This window comes from Pinus tabuliformis, chromosome J, assembly GCF_031772625.1.
Source record: "Pinus tabuliformis cultivar Carrire ecotype Pingquan chromosome J, CPIR1, whole genome shotgun sequence".
In the NCBI taxonomy this organism is placed as follows: domain Eukaryota; kingdom Viridiplantae; phylum Streptophyta; class Pinopsida; order Pinales; family Pinaceae; genus Pinus; species Pinus tabuliformis.
In genome coordinates this window covers 872,474,846-872,494,826 of record NC_142295.1, presented here as the reverse complement: position 1 = coordinate 872,494,826, position 19,981 = coordinate 872,474,846, and the positions used below count along the sequence as shown (strand labels likewise).

Genomic DNA, 19,981 nt, shown 5'->3' with positions numbered 1-19,981 from the left:
TATTAAGAAGTCAAACAACCCCTTTCAAAACAATTCATTTTTTTCAAACATACAATACCTTCCATAACAAGAGATTCTAGTTCTTCAAAATATGTATAACTTGTAGTGTAATGATAACCATATTTCCTTCCACAACACATTCCCCAACAGCAGGCCCATCGAGCATATCCAACAGTCATTTGGCGATCTACAAAAATTGACTAAAAATCATATATGATGGGTTGATATCAATGGTGGGAACTGGATCTGCTTCTTCAGGTTTTTCAACACTCCAGTTTGAGAGTTGATTCATGGAGAATCTCATAGTTGCAGAGCCCAATTTTTTGGATGTGATGGTTGTTGTTTCTCCAAGCTTTTCATCATACTCTTCTTCAGATTTAGACATTGAGGTGACCCAACTTGCCCACTGACATTTCTAAATTCCTATTGATTGTGTTTCTCATATGGTTAATGATTGCTAAAATGTTTCTTTTATTGAACTTATGATAACCCAAATGAAGATTTTTCTCATATATTGCTTGTGGTTTCATTGTTGTTGATGAAGGTCTATTGGGTATGGGGATTCATTGTTGTTGTTACTGATGAGAAAAATGTGTAGATTCTTGTCACTTACATTATTATTGATGGATTACAATGAGATTTTTTTGCTATGATTGTGATTTTTCATTGTTCTTGTGAGACTCATAGAGATTTTACGCATTAGCTATGAATATTGAAGGTTTTTATAATGGGTTTTATTTTAATAGTGACCGTACTAAATAATTTTATCATTGATCACCAGTGTTTCATCACCCAAATCATGTTCTTTTGATATTGATTATTCTTCCTTCCTCCCATTAGTGATGTCCCTAAGGGAAACATTTAGTGTACGTTATCCTTCTCCCTTGTTTTCAACTTAGATGCATATTTCAGACATTCATAATCTATTTTCACTTTTGTATTGTAGTCAACAGGTTCCTTCTTCTATGATAAGAGCATCACTCTAGGAAGCTTGATGGGTCTTAAATCTGATGTTGTGATATCTCCAAGAGTTGTTGTTCGTAGGCAAGAAATTCTATCCAAATAATCTGAGGTGCCTAGGAGTAGGCATAATGCAAGGCCCAAGAAAATCAAGAGCTGGTGCAGATTATGCAGAGATTCTAATGATCATGACTGCCACAGAAATATCAATCCTTCACTTGAGCAGTTCCTAGAAGAGGAAAGAAGAACAACTGGATCAAACATAGGAGAAAGAATGTACATTAATATCATGTATGATGAGTTTACAGTTGGCCATGATTTTGCAGCTAGAAATTTACTCTTCTCTGAAGGTCAAATTCTTCCTCCTCACTCTGCCCATTCTAGACAACAACCTTCCAGCGTTGACATGGTTCAGGCTGAATCTAACCATTCTTGGTTAACTGAATGCTTCTCTAGGGATTTTGTTTCAAGAAGGAGCTTGGTTAGAGAATCTCATGATCATGGAAATCAATCAGTGGGATCAAGATTTCCTACATTGTTTTCTGGCATTTGTTATGGAAGAGCATAGAACCCTAGGTCGAAATTTGTATTGTTGGATGAGTCATGGGAGGGATTTGTTTCTTATATAATGTCAGGGGAATAAAAAAAATGGGTAACTGCAAGAGTTTGATAGAGTTTTCTACATTTTCATTAGATGATCAACTCTAAGTTGTGATGATGACTATCTATGTAAATATAGGCTGACAGACATAAATAGTGTATCCATTGACTGAAAGAGAGTTATTGACCCTAAACAACCCATGGAAAAGCATGTCTTGGAAGACCTGAAGACACTCTATCATGCCCTATTACATCCTCTATTACAACCTTCGCCTACTGCTGATCATTCTCCATTACATCATCTGCTTGTTTTTGGCTTATGGCATTATGGACTAAAAGAGAAATTATGGTGTTATGGACTAAAAAAGAAATTATGGCGTTATGGGTTAAGAAACCAACTCAGTGATGCCTCGAGAAATTTAATGGATTGTAAATAGTTTATTAAAGATTAAGAGGTAAAACATCACATGGTTACAACAAACAATGAGAGCATAAGAGGTGGCAGAGATATTAAATGTATCACAAACTTTGTAGGCAACACCACTTGAATTACATCATGCCTAAAAATGAAACTATAACAGATGTGCTTGAATTATACTATTGGTATTATTTTTATTCATCATGTCATCATCTTGATCTTTTTGTTGTTGTGTTTGAGTTGAAGAAATGAGGGAGATTTTGCACATTCAACCAACCAGATTGGTGCCAAGTTTTGGGAGGTGGTGTGTGATGAACATGGGATTGATCCCACTAGGAGTTATCAGGGAACCATTGATCTCCAGCTTCAGAGGGTGAATGTGTACTACAATGAGGCGAGTTGTGGGAGGTTTGTTCCATGGGATGTTCTCATGAACCTTGAGTCTGGAACCATGGACAACCTCAGATCAAGCCCTTACGATCATATTTTTAGGCTTGAAAACTTTTTTTTGTCAGTATTGAGTTCGTAACAACTGGGTCAAAGGCCATTACGCTGGAGGTGCTAGTCGATTATGTGTTGGATTTCGTCAAGAAAGAGATGAAGAACTGGGATTGTATCCAAGGTTTTCAAGTATGCCATTCCATGGGGGGTGGAACAAGGTCTAGAATGGGTACATTTCTCATATCCAAGATCAAAGAAGAATACCTAGATAGGATGATGCTCACATTCTCTATCTTCCCTTCTCCCAAAGTCTCAGATATAGTAGTGGAACCCTATAATGCTACGCTTTTTGTTCATCAACTAGTGGAAAATGCAGATGAATGTATGGTTCTTGACAATGAGGCCCTATATGATATTTGCTACAGGAAACTCAAGCTCACTACTAGCTTCTGTGATTTGAACCATTTAATATCTACGACCATGAGTGGAGTGACATGATGCCTCATATTTCTAAGGAAACTGAACTCGGACTTGAGGAAGCTGGCAGTGAATATGATTCCCTTCCCTGTCTTCATTTCTTCATGGTGGGATTCGGTCCCCTGACCTCCCAAGGCTCCCAGCAGTACAAAATCTAACATGGTTCAAAAGGTCCCTCTCCCCTTGTTCTTCATTATGAAACATTGTAATGCATTTTGTTCTTCTTGATGTCAACATTATGCATGTTACACTCTCTTCCCTATTGAGCTGTAAAATGAAATTTGCTTTGGGTGGTAGGTGTGAGGTTACCATTGACCTTGGAGGGATGATTGAAACTTTTTTTGCCTAGGGACTAGGTATTTCTTCAAATGCTAAAGAAAAAGTAGATGCATGCGGAAAGGAGTCAACATTTCCCAAGATATAGGTGCATGTTCAATCAAGGTGATCGAAGACTCCAAGATGATTATCAATCCAAAAATTTCCTTTCTATATTTTTCCCCTAAATTGAAATAGTAATAGATCATTCTAAGCTGATTAGGATAAGATGGATTGAGGTATAGATCATTTTAAGCCACAAGATTTACTAGATTTAATGAAATAAATTTGAAAATCAATGAATATAAAAATGGAAGATTAATTTTGAATAATGTTACTGAATAATAACAGATATTATTGATAGTTCTTGTACTTGCCTGGATATGAGAGTGAATCTTCCTAGATATTATTACCCTTTCATATGTGCTCTTGATGGATAGATATAAGCAGTTTTCTGTGATGTGTATCTCTGACTTCATTTCCATCATATTGTGCATGGTTTAAATGTTTTTGTGTTATCTCAAATTTAATGTGCATTGCATTAGTTGAAATATCTAATCACCAGAATAATTGTGGCCAATATGTTTTCCCTTAGGAAATGTTGGAGCCAAAGCTACAGATTAAAATTTCAAAGATTGATGAACATTGCACAAAGTGGATTAAGGTATTTTGTTTGAAGCATACATGAAAAAATGTAGATTTGTTCGTGATTGTAAGCTTTCACCATCAACTTGCTATTTGGGGTTTGCAGGGAAATATGTCAAATTCAGGAGGTTTTCCTATGAAGTTGCCTCACTCTTTCAAGCCTTTTAGATTATACCATACTTATAATATTGATGATTGATTTCCTTTGATTTCATGTTTCTATGTATTTTTGGAAACATAAACAATAATAGATTGTTATATATTACTATTTATTTTTTATAATAAAAAACTATAATGTATATATACTTTTTTTCAAATTAGTATAAATCAACCTAGATCCACTTGGTTAACCCCCCCTCTCCACCTCACCCTTCTTAGCACCATTTCCATTTTCGCTTTCTTTCTTTCCTTTAATTGTGCTAAAAAACATAGCCATTTTTTTTAACTTCTATATGCTTATCACTTTTGATATTTAATGATTGGTAATGTTGACTAGGTATTCTAGGATTTGTATAAAGAAACTAGGAGGGTTTACTAGGTGAAAGTCCAAGCAAAAAGGGTAAGTTTCAATTTTCTTATAGGCTAGTTTCTAGACCATATCTAATTTTTTTATGACAGCCATGAAGTTAGGGTTCGAAACTTATTAAAAATTATCTTTGATCACCTATATGTTAGATCTAAGGTCTCCTAAAATACCCATTTTCAATTTACTACTCTTTGTTTGGAGGTTTAAGGATTTAGATTAATTTATCCCCTACTTAGACTAGATTTACAATGTAGAAATAAAAATTGCTTGAAGTCAAATGCAACGCAAAACTAAATCACACATCTAGTAACCAAGTGCTTAGTGGGATAAATTTTAGCAGTACCTGGACGAAATGTTTTCACATATATGATTCCAACCCTAGTTAATATTTTCAAATCCAGATATGCGAATGAAATTACTTACAAAACAAAGGAAGGAGGAGAAGTTAGATGAGGTAAATAAATAATAAAAGAAAAGAAAAATTGTACCAGTGCCTTATGCCCAAATAATAGAGTAAGAGTTACTCCTACAACCATGCATGAAAAATAAGAGTTTGTAGTATTTCACTCGAATACAAACACAAAGGTCAGAGAAAGACAATACTACATGAATTTTTTTCATGGAAAATTTTATTATTTCACTCTATTTCTCTCATACAAAACTAAAAGAACAATGCATGAAAGAAAATAACTGGAAATGAAATAAATCTACCATAAAAACCAGTAGTACATAATGAGAACATCACCATGAAAATACATAAGAAAGGGGGGAATCCAACTCTCAACAATTCCAGTAGCAATTCGACAACATCTCAATATAACCAAAGAATAATTGATACAATGCACAAACCCACTTTATTATATCTCACTACTTGACTTATCTTCTTCTAGACTAGAGCACATTCCCACTCATGACTATTATTTATTTAAAATGTGCATAAACCTTAATGTAACTCCCACTAGGCCAAGACATACAACATAGATTAAAAAAAAAAAAAATCTCACCTAAACACTTACCATTTTGAGCTATTTGCTTCAGATAGTTGTTCCACTTCAACATTTGAATTGATACTTGTTGTCCTACACATATTCATGAGACCAATGAGGAAAACTTAAATTAAATTTGACAAAATATTAAATTTAATTGCATGAATAAATAATACTTAAAGATACTTTAGTGCATGAATACCTAAATGAGATTTTCTTAGTTTTGAGAATAAATTGTTGGAGTAGTATAACCTTGGAGAAAACCTCCCTCCACTCGACGAAGTAGTAGTGAAGTCAACATTAACTTTGTTGTTGCTCTTTTGGATCAAGGGTATTTTTCTCCAATATTATCCAAACCCTAATTTATTCTCTGTTGAACAAGGCCAACCACGTGAAGGTGGAAGCTCTCATGGTCCCTCCCCCCCAGATCACTGTCAATTCCCCAGTACCCAATTTATCTACTAGGAAATAGTTGTAAGCAAGACATTGAGATACATAAAGAAATAAATAGAAAACATTCATTTATTCATTCGTACATCCACAAAATATTTTATCTCAATAAATTTTATCACAAAAAATATGTTTACATAATATGAAACAAGGTCATTCTAATTTTTTTCCAACAGAAAAATCGCAACTTTTTATTAAGAGAGTCAAAAGTCATATGTGCACATGCCATCAGGCATTCAACCTCTCAATCAAAACTGTGGTACTAAAAAAAACAAGCTCTAAATAAAAAAGCACATGTACATTTATTATTAGGTTTCCTTCTCTTTCCAAATATCTATTTAGCAAGGATGTCTTAATCTTGGTCCCCTTCAGTTGTTGTGGGTTCTGTATGTCTCGTTGCTAACCTAGTCTTACGTCTATGTTGCTACAAGTGGAGCTGAGCATCAACTACAATAATAAATAAATGTTAAATTCATATTTATATTTATTATTATTACAAGTGTTTTATTAATAAAAAGAGTTGTACATTTTTATTTACCTTCTTCGATAGTGGAGGGAGCGGAATACTTTCAGATGTGGCCATATTTTCCTCCTCTTGTCTATCTTCATCATGTACATGCTCTGTAGTAGAGAAAAGAAAGCTTATGATTAATACACCATTTTCATTTAAATATGTCTAATTGTAATCCATACTACAATTTTTTTATAGCACATGAAATACCTCCAGTACCAAGCTGAACATCAGTTTCAAGAGGCACACCATTGTCACTAGGCTCATTTTTTGTATCTACATTGCTTGCCTCATTTTTACAATCAAGCACAATACTTTATGTCCAAAAATAATAACCAATCGATTATACAAGTAATCATTTATAAATTTTCTTCGTTACTTTTATTTACCTAAGTGTCACATTGGGTGTCAGAAGACTGTGAAGACACCAAACTTGTCCTATGTTCAGCCACGACTTGGTAGTAGTGCTTGAAGTCTTCCTCCGTGGTATGATCTTTGAATTATGACCCCTGCAATTTTGCATAAGAACATGATTTCTTCTTCTTTTTTGGTATTAAAGTAAAATTGGTAAAAATTTATAATTTGGATGCAAATTAGTTTTTTTTATACTTACAATTTTTGCGATGAGTTTTGAGTAACCACGTAGGCTAATATGATGTTTCCCATGTTTAGCTATTCTCTCCTTTGTGGCTCTGGATGTATCTAGGAGCCTATATTGTTGAAAATATTGAAAAACTTAGTTAGATGTCCCAATGATGACAAATAATCATAATTAGATTATTAAAAGTGCCTCATACCTTGCTGGTCCATGTGGTGTCTTCCCTTTTTTTCGAATCCCCTTCTCCTTTGCATCTTGCATGAGGGCTTTCCACTCCCTCTCTAGAATCACTGGAGGGAGCTCATACTTGGGTTATTTTGAAAATGAACCCTATACTGGTCCCACAGATATTTTAAATGTAATCCTACCTTCGAGGTAACTCCAATTTTGTTGAAGGTACCCTCACCGAACAGGCCAACCATCTTGTTCACAAGTTCATCCTTCAACTTGGAACTTTGTGATTTCCAGTTTGTGTGAATGGTGGGCCCAAAGAGTTCCAAGGTTAGGTCATACATGCACCTATAGAATACATCATTTCTTGCAAAACAATATTATCATTAGTTTAAAATAATCACAAACTATAGGTAAATTTCAATTAGATTATACTTAATATTTAAAAAACTTCTTAAATACCTAGAAGTTTCTCTAATTTCATGGGGACATGGTCATCATCTACCAAAAACATAATCGGTAGTGTTCCTTTGCTATTAACACGAGAAAATCCAGGAAAGCTCGCTTCAAAATGTGTGATGGGATCATCCTCTGCATCCATGACATCATTTACAGATCTTGGCATATGTTGTTGATGGGGTGCAGATCTCGGCATGTTTGGTTCAACTAGTGTACAACTAGTCTTTGTAACTGGTGCATCACTCACAGGTGGAGCATCAACACTGCTACCAATGTCGGCCCCCATAGTTTCATTAATATGAGGATCTAACTCTCTCAAAAACTATTATAAAATAAAGATTTATTTTATAAAGGATGGGATAATTAAAATCATAAATAAATAAATGGGACAATTAAATGAGTTTCTTACCCCATAGTGATAAAATTGGTCCATCATGTTTTGATTTGGCCTCTGATCTCTTTTGTCTATGGCTGAATCAAAATTAAAGAAATGAGTTGCTTGTTTAATTTCACTATAAGCTTCCTTATTGATTGGATCAGATCGAAGGACAAAGAAATTGCTTCTTCACTAAGCACTTCCTCAAGAGCATTTGTGGACTGGTCTGAGGCTGGTGTCTTCCCCTTGTCACCCTGTTAATCAAATAAGTGCAATTTGTAAAAAAAAAATCCACCATCCTCAACTTTAAACATTCAAATATTTGAATTTGATGAAACATTTTAGATCAATAAAAAATTTCATTTTTCACATAATAGGGGAAGTTTAGCTAGTTATATATTTTCTCGTAAATATTATGATATCTCGAAAGTTCATTATGACAAATTAAAAACACAATCAAGCAATTAGTCCACAATTAATCATCATTATATTAATAAGAAAAGCACTACTGACATACGTCTAAATTTATATAGACACTTCATGTTATATCATGGCCAATACAAAAGGTTCTAAATTTATAAAAACTTCATCATTTTGGAAGGCTCTTGGAAGTGGCATATTGACAGGATCAATATATATTCCATATTGTTTAGAAACAACACTTTGAAAAGGATGAAGGAATTCATTTGCTCAAGTTGGTCATATGCATAGTGAATCTTTCATTTAGTTATATGATGCCTAAAAATATGAATTTTACTTACTCTATAATGGATAAAATGCTACTCTAGAATAAATCTCATGGTTATATTATTTTACGTACAACTACATTGATGTTTACCTACTATGAGGTTGGTTCCCTTTGACCTTGATCAACCTACCACAATATTATAACCATGACGTATTAAAATGTTTCCTTAACTTACAATATGTCTCACAATATATTGTAGTAAATGACAATCATAACATATAATATACATTGCTTACAAGTTGGGTAAAATTGAATACATATCGCCCCCATAATAGCAATATTTGTATCTATTTGATTCAAATTGTAATCAATGAGCAACTCTTCCCCTACAGCTATTGATTTAATGGAACATATGAATACATGGTTTCATTCACGTCTCTCGAATATGTAATTGGGTTGCTTATTTTTGGTCATGGGTCGTGTACTATTTATAAACCTTGCAATATTCCTTGTTTCTTTTGGTCTTCCATCAATATACATAGTTGCGCCTTTATTTTGATCATCATCTTTTAGTTGTATATAATTTTCCGCCACTCCATATCTTCACATAATTTTGGTATATTGAACTAGTTGTACCCAACCATTCTAGATGTAACAAGGTCTAACATACTCCATCAATTCAGTTAATCCTTTGTAACATACCTTTATTCCATCCATGGAAAATAGCCCCAAACCATGTAATGACAATGGGGCAATGCAGTATATCCTTTCATTTATAGAAAAATCAATGTTTATTTCAGGAAGATCCTTGGGTACCCATTATTTTACTAGATATTTGTACCTCAAGGGAACCTCAATGTCATATATTTTCTCATTATCATAAGAACATAACCCCCCCTTAGCGAGAAAAAAATCCATGTGTCTATGGAATTTTTTTCTAATATTTTCACCTCTAATTGATCTTTGTTTGCTATACGACGTAGCAGATGTTTGGTTAGTTTCTTCTATCCTACCTGAATTTTTGTCACTCAATGAAGTTAGATCTGACAAATACCTATTTGGTTGAAAGTCTTATAACAATCCATCAAATGAGAGAAATTGTTAGCGAGTTTCATAAGGGATGTTGAGAAATGTCTTGACAAAACCACAAGAACACTATAATAGTACAAGTGAGTTACAAGTAATTTAATTGCATTTAAAATATTCAAGTAGTATTTTAAACCTTGAGAACCTATTCATCTTAACCAATGTTAAATGAACTCACTCGATAACTTGATAACTCAACATAATATGATAGAATTTAATTTTCCATTACAAAAAAATATCCACAAACTTCGATATGTTGAAAAATGTAACTAGTTTCGGTGGGATAAAAGAAAAAAAATTGGATGTCGAGGTTATTTAGATTTGTAGCTTGGGAGGTACTCCAAACCTAGGCTAGAGGGTTTTGGAGGAATTGGCACACAAAAGTGACATGTGGGCTAAGAATCCAAGCATTTGGGATTTGCACCCAAGCTGGTGGGTGTGGAACCACGAGGCATTTCGATGATTTGACACATGGAGGTGTTAGAGGACTTCGATAGGAACTAGAGGCAATGAAAATCATCGAAATCTGATTTCTCTATGACGAGACTTTGATTTTTCTATATGGTTGTTGGGTTTGCACATGATTTGTTCAAGTTGACTTGTGTAGTTTTATAAGTTTTCAAGCCCACGAGGGAAAATTAGATGAATCCCTTGAGAATTTTATCAATTAGAATGAGGAGAAGCCTCATTCTCACCAACCCAAATGCAATGCATCATAAATAGAGAGCATCTGAAGTAGTTGCAACTCAAAGGAGTCTTGTCAAGTGAAGTAGGAGGCAGTTTTAGGTTTGTTTTGTCTCTATTCCAAATTTCCGCTCCCAAACCTGATTTCTCTCTTTGGAAAGAGATTCTATTGGAGAAATATAGACACATTGAAATACATTGTCTGGGTATTTTTTCTGCAATCGTAGTAAAGAAAATGTGGCAAAAATAGTCTTACCACTACCAGTAGGTGTTGCAACTAAAACATTATCATCTAAGTTATAAAGTATTGCAAATACCTGAGTTTGAATAGGATTGAAGTGTCTAAATTTTTGATATAGTGCTAAAATAGATGGAGGTTGATCTCATTGGGATGAAGAATTATTCCAAATTTGAAGTATTTCAATATTGGGTAGTAAGGATCCCTACCATGCATTGTTCACATTTTGATAATGATGTTGTCCTTAACTTGAAACGAAGGAAAATGTTTTTTGAGAAAGAAAGAAATAGATTTGTTCAACCATTGAACCCAACATATGCAAGAGCATTATGAAATTAATGGAGGAAATTTTGGAGGAACATGCCCTATATTAGTTGTATAATATTACCACTAAAGATCAAGAGGATTACATAAACCCTATAATGGATAGTGAGCTAAGTTGGTGTAGTGTCTAATCATTCATGACAAATCTAGAAGTTACCTTTAACTGGTGGTAGAGTGGATATTGTGAATAATCTATGTGGTGGAGTGAATTGTGGTGGGTATGAAATTGGATTGGAATAGAGCTAAAGGGACCACTAAAGTTTGATGGCATAATTGACACATCGGACTATATGGTGCATGTAGTGAAATAGATCATTCCCACCCAAATAATTGCAGTTTTCGAACTTCACATGATGGTTGATGACACATAAGGTTGAATGGCATTGTTGGGAAGTTATGGTAGCGGCACTACAAAAATGATTCCTACTATATCTATATATCCAACCAAAAAATGGAAAGTCTAGTGTTATCGACCTATTTCTATAGTTTAGTGGAACTTTTGACCCACTCATACTTCTGGCTAGTTGTCAAAACCACTAAATGATGCACATGATGTTCCACTCTAGTAATTAGTGCATAAATTTATGCAAACCATAGAGCATTTCCAGGGAACTAGTATTTACTTATAAAAATGTGGCAACTTATGCATTATTGATTAGAACTATGGGAAATGTTTCGTGCTACTTTCCAATTCTAGGGGAAGGATACATCATATGCCAACTTACTTTGGCACATTCATAGTTCCCACAAATGGAGCACTCATAGTGTCTAATCATAGGTTCCACAATAGGGGACTCCATAGAAGTATATGTTGCAAAGGTGAACCCCACAAAAGATAATATTGCATAGGAAAATCCCTATAATGTTGACCTTATAAAGGAGCTTCAACATTTACAATTTGAGGAAATAGAAGGTCACCACATAGTTTAGGATACAAGTGATATCAATAATCCAATAGTCAAACATATTATTATGAGCCACTAGAGATGAAGCAAGTTAATATTGGGACTAAAGCTAAGGTAAAACTTACAATGCTAAGGATTACTAGGATGAGCTCCCCTGTCTGTAGTCAATTTTGGGGAGGCATCAGTTGAGCAATGCATGATGTCTCTACACAAGGTCATTCAATGGTATATTCAGGTGAGATAATAAGGATGTTTGATCATATTTTGATTATTTGGACTCATGGTTTGGTTCTAGTTTGAAGGACCTCCACCGCTCCAATGATGCTCCACAAAGAGTTGCCTCTGTATTGATTGAGTCCTTATCACTTTCATTCTTGCTTGATAGCTTTCTATTAGGCTTGGTTGATGGATTTATTTCTTCAATATCTCATGAATTGCTTTCCCATCTCATGGGCACCTACCTTTCCTTTAGTGGATGTAGACTGGTCACCCCAATCAAACCACTTTAAAAAAAGAGATGATGATTGGTTATACTCGGCCTTGAAGGATGAGTCTCATGGTTTGAATACATGCATCTCCTATGACTACCATGACTATTATAACTAGTCGAATCAGGCCTTTCACTTCCCTTAGCAGACATCAATGTACTGGTATTATTTTCTCTTATTATGTTTTTTTTGGTTTGTTAGTATTGGTTTGTCTTTGTATTGGTGGTACATTTGGTTTTATTGTTTTTTTTGGTATTTATCAGGATAGACCACAAAGGGATATGGTTGGTTAAAAAAATACAAAAGATTTAGATAGGAAAGAAAATGAGCCTTTTGAATTTGGGCAACTCAATATCACTTTTATGATCGGTTATTTTATGAATTTCTTCTTCACATACACAATTATTGAGATTGGTTTGAAACTCCTTTTAGTGTTTGGTCTCTTTGACCTCGAGTCATATAGTGTGAGGTGTTGTGTACGAGGTCGAACCTATATCATATATTGGAGGGGGTATCGTCCCAACCTTAGGCATGGTTGTAATATGTGGGGTTCCACTTCCACATGAGCACTAGTATTGGCCAGTTGTGCAGGAACGGATTCGAAGACTCCAAATTCATCACCAAAGGATAGCTCTGGCCATGATATGGATCACACCCGAAAACCAATAACCCATTTACAAAACCCAAAAATAAAAACTAAGAATTTTGCAAGGAAGGATACGGGTTACTCACAGGGGCCTTCAATGTTGAACCATCCTCTCGTCCTCTAATATCCTTCCCCATTTCACTTTTAAGGTTTTCTCGACAGGGAGGTCAACTTCACCTTCAAGGTTTTCTCGGCAAGGAGGTCAACTTCACCTTCAGGGTTTTCTTGGTGAGGAGGTCAACTTCACCTTCAGGTTTTTCTCGGCAAGGTCAAACTTCAGGGTCGGCGGGGACAAATTGGACTAATCAGGATCGACTCTTTTAGGAACTTTGATCTTTATTTAATCTTATATCGACTCTATTAAACTAAGGAGGGGGGGTCGACTCCTTATATAATTTTTGTTCAATTATTGATGGGTAGGTCTATTATATAAGGGGGGGTATTTGCTAATGTATTATGATTTTAAATCATTATAATATTTGTATTACATTATATTAATATATTATATTACATTATATTAATATATTATATTATATTACATTGTTTGTATTACATTATATATTATATCTCCATGAAATGTTGTTTTTTATATGTACTTCTATCTATGTATGTAACATGTAAAGGGAATATCATGGTATTTCTTGGACATGCATGCATACTTCTTTATCATGCCTACTTGATGCCTTGGTAGTTTTTTTGGTTTAGTATAACAACCTCTATAAGAGATTTATTTAACACTTGGAGGAGTGGGCCATGTGTTGTATGGGTCCTCTATGAGTTCCCCATATTATTGGTTGTATACTAATTTGGGAGGTGAAGTTTTACATTAAGAGGAGTTCATTAAGAAGTTGAATAAACCATCTACACCTCAACAAATGAAGATTAATATATGTGGTCACGGGAGAAGAAAAAAGGGTGGCTTAAGTGCCCCCTTTTTTTTATATGTATATTCAATTCTTTTTATTGGAAGTAGGAGCATAAGAGAAATATAATAAATCATGTGTGATTCATTGAGCCATCATTCCTTTTCATATAAATGATATTGACGATGATGATGATGATGATGATGATGATGATGATGATGATGATGATGACGACGACGATGATGAAGATGAAAAATATGATGGTGGTGATGATGATGTTGATGATGAAAAGGATGACGATGAAGGTTAATAATTTTTATCAAATGGAAGAGTAAGGATTTTTCTCAACCTTTGGACTATAAAGTACATTGTAAGCCCACAATTGGTAAATAGTAATAAATAATTTCATCTCCTTGAAGTTTATGTATCTTATAATTTTTTTGTTTGATTGTTGAATTCTTTCTGTGAGTCGTATTTGAGTATCAAAAATATCCCATATCGTTAATGGATGCATCTACCATAACCATGTCAAATTTCAGTGCATACGAGCACTAAATAAAAAAAAATCAACTTTGGCCCCATTCTCAAGTTGCATCACGACTAGCTCAAGAGACTTGAGAAGCCCTCTGGAAATCGGTTCACTAAAATTTTTAAAGAATAGATAGTGCCAAACAATAAATTATACAATCAACTGATAACACTTTCATATGATGATGATGGCGATGAGAATGATGGTGACCTCTCCTAGTAGTAGAGCAACAAATATATCAGTCAACACAAATCATTAGCTCATCAATAACAAAAAAATATTATTTAGTACTATGTTGCATAATCAATCAATTATAAACTTCATTTTAACACCTAAACATTAGTTTAGTCAATTTTCTAAAAATTATTATGAGACCCCCTTGTGGGAACTCTGTTTTTACTTGCAATGATATATAAAATCCCACAATTTATAGAGGCTCAACATGATGACAAATATTTTGAGATATTTGATGCCCTAACCATTGTACCATGTTGGAAACCTATAAGGTACTCCTTAAACTTAGGGGATTATTTGAAGGTTTTGGATCATTACATTCATGAAGCATATCATCCTAGAATCATTTTCACTCCTTACCTTGACATTGGGCATACCTACCTTGTGACTTGTACGTCAACCCTAGGTCTCATGTAGCTTAAATATGAAGGGGTCTTTCGTGGAAATATTTGAAGCCTATTCGCAAGGCTTGGGCCTTTAGTGTATCTTTCCATCGAATGAACTATCCTTTCCCTAATTTAAAACTTGTCCAAGACTCACCTATCACAAATACGGAATACCGGGACTCCTCTCGTCGGTGAAAATCCAAGAAGAGAAGGGGGACTTAGGTTGTGGTGATAGTAGGCCCTAGTCCCACAATATTGTTGTGCATCCAAGCCTTGGCCTACTCCCTAGGCTTGCTAGTTTGTGCAACAACAGGCCCCATTCACAGGTCACTCTATGTGGGGTCAAAGCATAATTTCCACTAATAATTAGTAAATGGAAAACCTTGGAAATTATTAGATGAACCAAAGTTAAAATTGGAAATGATGGTATAAACATAAATGAGCTTCTCTTCATTTCAAGAATAATATATTCTCTATTGAACAAGGCCAACCACGTGAAGGTGGAATATCATATGGCCCATCCCCCACCTCACATCACTCTTAATTCCCCAATACCCAATCTATCTATTATAATATATTTGAAAGAAACACTATAAAATTCAAACATAAAAACTAGGAAAATAAAAATTTAAGGTGAATGAAAGAGAACCAAACATATGGAAACATATAAATACATACCTTGTACTTTTCAACCTTTTGATATAATTAATCTTCTTCCTCATCCAACTCATCATTTATATCATCCAGTTCAAAATCCATGTTAAAAGGATTCTCCATATCGGCATCATCTTCACCTATATCATCATCTTGAACATTATCTTCTACATTTAGTTCAACATCTTCAAGTTCTTTGTCCAACACAACGTCAGTATCATCTAGTTCTTCCAAATTAACATTGTTTTGATTAATGTATATTCCTTTAACTTATTTGATGTCTTCATCTGACACTACATGAACCACTTTCTCCTATACATCATCTTCTTCTTCAATTTCATCTTCTTCCGCTACATTATACTTTATAGGCCTTCCTCTGGTATCATATCTAACAACATATGACCAACCCACTTTACCTGGAACATCTACATAAAATACTTGTTCACATTGGCTTGGAAGAACATATGGATTTGATCTTGTCTCAACATTCCTTGTATCAACCATCATAAATCCATTAGCATGCTCGATAACAATTCTACCAGGGTCACGTTCATGGATTCATAGCCTGAACCATTTGACATCGAACACAACTAACTTGAAGGATTTAAAGTCACATTCAAGTATATCATGCAGATACCCATAGTATCGATTGTCATATACTTTTGGATGTCTGTCACCTCTAGAGGCAACATTGATAACATGAAAAACTATAGTTATCCACTATCAGAAGTTTTCAACTTTTCACCCAACCTTTTGATGTGAAATTTATGACCATGCACCACATTTTGTTGTGGTGTCTCAATTGCAATATGTCAAACACATAAAAAATGCATTGTCAATTGATAAGCATATTTATAATTGGAAATTTTGCAAATTAAGAAAAAAACACACCATATGCATCGGTATAATTGTAACAAAAACTTAGTATGGTGAATATGCTTTCCTAATAATCTTTTAAACAATATGCTAAATCAATATTCCTCGGTGTAAGATTGGTATCTCCACTACGTTCAACTTCGTTGACCAATGTAGACACACCATACCATGATAAACTACCATTATTAGCTTGTTTGCATCATTCAATCCATACCTTCCTCCAATTAAGATTATTTGCAATATTAAATGTATTGCATCCCACTCTCGATCGGTTGTATTAAAATAAAACAATTCACATATATATAATTAGTTACCATGTTGAATGTTAATCTATATGGGTAATTTGGAGTTGTGCAGGGAATAGGTTGGTGCTAAGGAAGTCGACCATTCCGAGCAATGGATACGGTTAAGCGTTGCCCTTACCCTCTGTAACCACTGGATTCCTCCAGACAAGCTGTCATTCTTAGCTACATGTTGGCTACCCTCCGTGCCTCCTATTGACATCGTTGTTTTCAGTTATACCTGGGTTTATTGTTGCATGGAGGATTTGGAATTAGAGGAGGTGGATTATTCCACTGACCCTAAGCCTGGTATCCATATATTTAGAAGCCCTAACCCTACACCAGCTATAAATTCTCTCGGGGATTCATCTTTTCTGTTTCATTTCGTCTCTCCTCCCATCGTTACTTTGCTAGGGCCGTCATCATCCAGACTCCCCTTCACTACCCTCTCCATTGACTCTTCAGAGCTATATTGCCCACTGCTCTCGTCGGTGACCCTTCATCTGCTCGCTGCTTGCTCTCCATCATCCCCACCCTTTGAACCCTCACCCTCTAGAGATCTTTTGCGTTCACTGCACATCACACCCTCACTTGGAGCTACCCAAACCACCGCGCCCGAGCAGATTGTATCTTAGCTTGGCATCCACTCCTCCACTGTAGTGGTTTCTTCCTCGACAATCCCATCATTTGTTTCAAGACCCTGGTCATCAAGTCCCAACACTCTGCGCAGAATCACAATTAGGAGAATCAAGGCTCTCTAGACCCTCTGCAATACCACCTGACTGCGCCCAAATCGGGCAAGCGAAAGGTTAAGTGTGTGAAGGCCTCGGGGAAGGACCTCACCCTCAAATTCGGGGAAGGTTTGAACATGGGAGAGGTTGTCACTATGGCTGGCAAGGTCCTGGTGGGTAGGGTTAGAGGTCGTGCCTACTCCGCAGAGCGACTTAGCCTATGGGTCAAGGAGATTTGGGGCAACATTTTCAAAGACCTACCTAAAGTGCAGACTCTGCCTCGCAGCTGGTTTGCGCTTTATTTCTTGCAAGAGGAATACACCAACTGGGCACTAGAAAGATACTGGCACATCGAAATGGCCCCGATTATGCTGAAGCATTGGAGCCCGCTCTTCGACCATGAAAGAGAATAGATTGGTGCTGGGCCATTATGGGTTAGGTTACCTGGACTCCCCTTACAGTATTGGTCCAAAGATGTGTTTGTCTGAATTGGGGATGTGTTGGGAACCTATTTGGACTATGATATGTCTTATATCCAATCCAAGAACAGATCTCTGGCTCGCATTTTGGTACACCTTGATACAAGAGAAGAACTGGGGGAGAAAATCACCCTGCATTGGAAGAATTTCACCAGGATACAAATCCTGGACTACGAAGGAGTCCCTTTCAGATGCCGCAGGTGCCACAAAGTGGGGCACTTATTCAAGGAATTCCAATTGGTGCAAAGGGACTCGAACTCTCCAAAGGGACCAGAAGGTGAGACTACAAAGGCTCCTACATCCGCCCCAGGGTCGACTCCTCAAACTGCCACATCAATGAACAGGAAGGGGTCACCAACTCACTAGCTGACTATAAGCGCTCCTTGTCCTCCCTCCTCGCTGATGACCCGATCGAGGGCTACTACTAAGGCTGCTCACTCCTCAGGTACTCCTCCTCTCCTTGACTCTATATTTTCTTTTTCTCCTGCATGTATTACACTGCATATGCACTCTGCATCTGCATCGGTCCAAGATTTCACTCCCTCCACCATCCCCTACCCCCTCGACACACACCGGACGGTCCTCTCGACCACTCCTCCATCTTTCCCTCCTGACTCCCCTCCCTCCCCAGTTACAATACCTACTTCTCACTTTGATCCCCCCCACCCCTACGACCTCAAATCTCGCGCGCGACGGCACCCCCCACCCCCCCCCCCCCACCCCCCCTCTCTGAGGACTGCTCTGTATCCTCTAGTTTGGGTCTGACCCCCTCTTCCCTGCCCCCAAAATCTAATAGAGGTCATAAACCCCATTTATCTAAAGCCATCCTTATAGCTAGGGCGGAAGTGACCTCTGGTAGACAATCATCACTTGACCAGGTTCTTAGAGCTATGAACACCCATTCTAACCCACCCCCATGAAGTGGCTCTCCTTTAATTGCAGGGGCCTGGCTAGCTCACCCAAAAAGCTAGCCCTCAGACGACTTTTTGAATCTGAGACTGTTGACATCATATTCCTACAAGAAACTTTGGGAGCGGCTAACCTTACCTCCCGCACTCTCTGCTCTTTGAAGCGAGGATGGATCTTTCAACCCCTTGATGTCATAGGGTGATTTGGAGGATTGGCCCTGGGATATAACCCTTGTACTATAAACCTCAAGGCCTCCTGGGGTGGAGTTAGTTTTATTGGCATGGACATCTTTTCATCTGAACTGGGGATGTAACCTCACTTGATCAATGTATATGGCTCATGTCATAACACAAAGGCCTTCTGGAACCGCCTCCTCAATCTATCCCTCATTACCACGGATAATATCATATTAGGTGGTCACCTGAACTTCTTCATAGGATTTGGGGAATCTTGGGGGACAAATGCACAGGTGGATTCACTTACAGAGACTATGGAGCTATTGCTTCAACAACACCATCTGATGGATATCCCAATGATAAAACCTCTCCTCACCTGGTAGAACCGAAGAGTGGGTGAGGCCGCTTTGGCTAGGAGACTGGATCGGTTTCTCATTAAGGACTCTTTGATACAAAAAATCTCCCTCTATAGACAATTGATGGGTTCAGGAGGTATATCAGACCATTCCCCCATTTATATGGAGATTATTGGCCCCTATCAAAAACCAAGGGTACCGTGTAAATTCAACTCCACCTGGCTAGCAGACCCATCTTACTGACAGCTAGTCTCTGATTTCTGGTTATCAAATCCTCCATCCATGGGGAGATCTCTGGCAGAAGGATTGTGTTCCAACCTCACTAGACTTAAGAGACTCTCCATTAATTAGGCTAAGGAAAAATCTAAGAGGGATGACCAAACCCTTGGAGAAATTGAATAGACATTGGCCACTCTTGTGGATGAACAGGGCCAGGGATTCACATTTGCAGAAGATAAGACTCATCTTATAAATTTGGAAAACTAGAGATCAAAAATTTTGAAGGAGAGGGAAGA

General features: G+C 36.4%; 1 pseudogene; it reads left to right on the top strand.

Annotated features, from left to right (window-relative positions):
- Nucleotides 1-290: 290 nt before the first annotated feature.
- Nucleotides 291-1,528, top strand: LOC149229455 (uncharacterized; annotated as a pseudogene).
- Nucleotides 1,529-19,981: the final 18,453 nt, after the last annotated feature.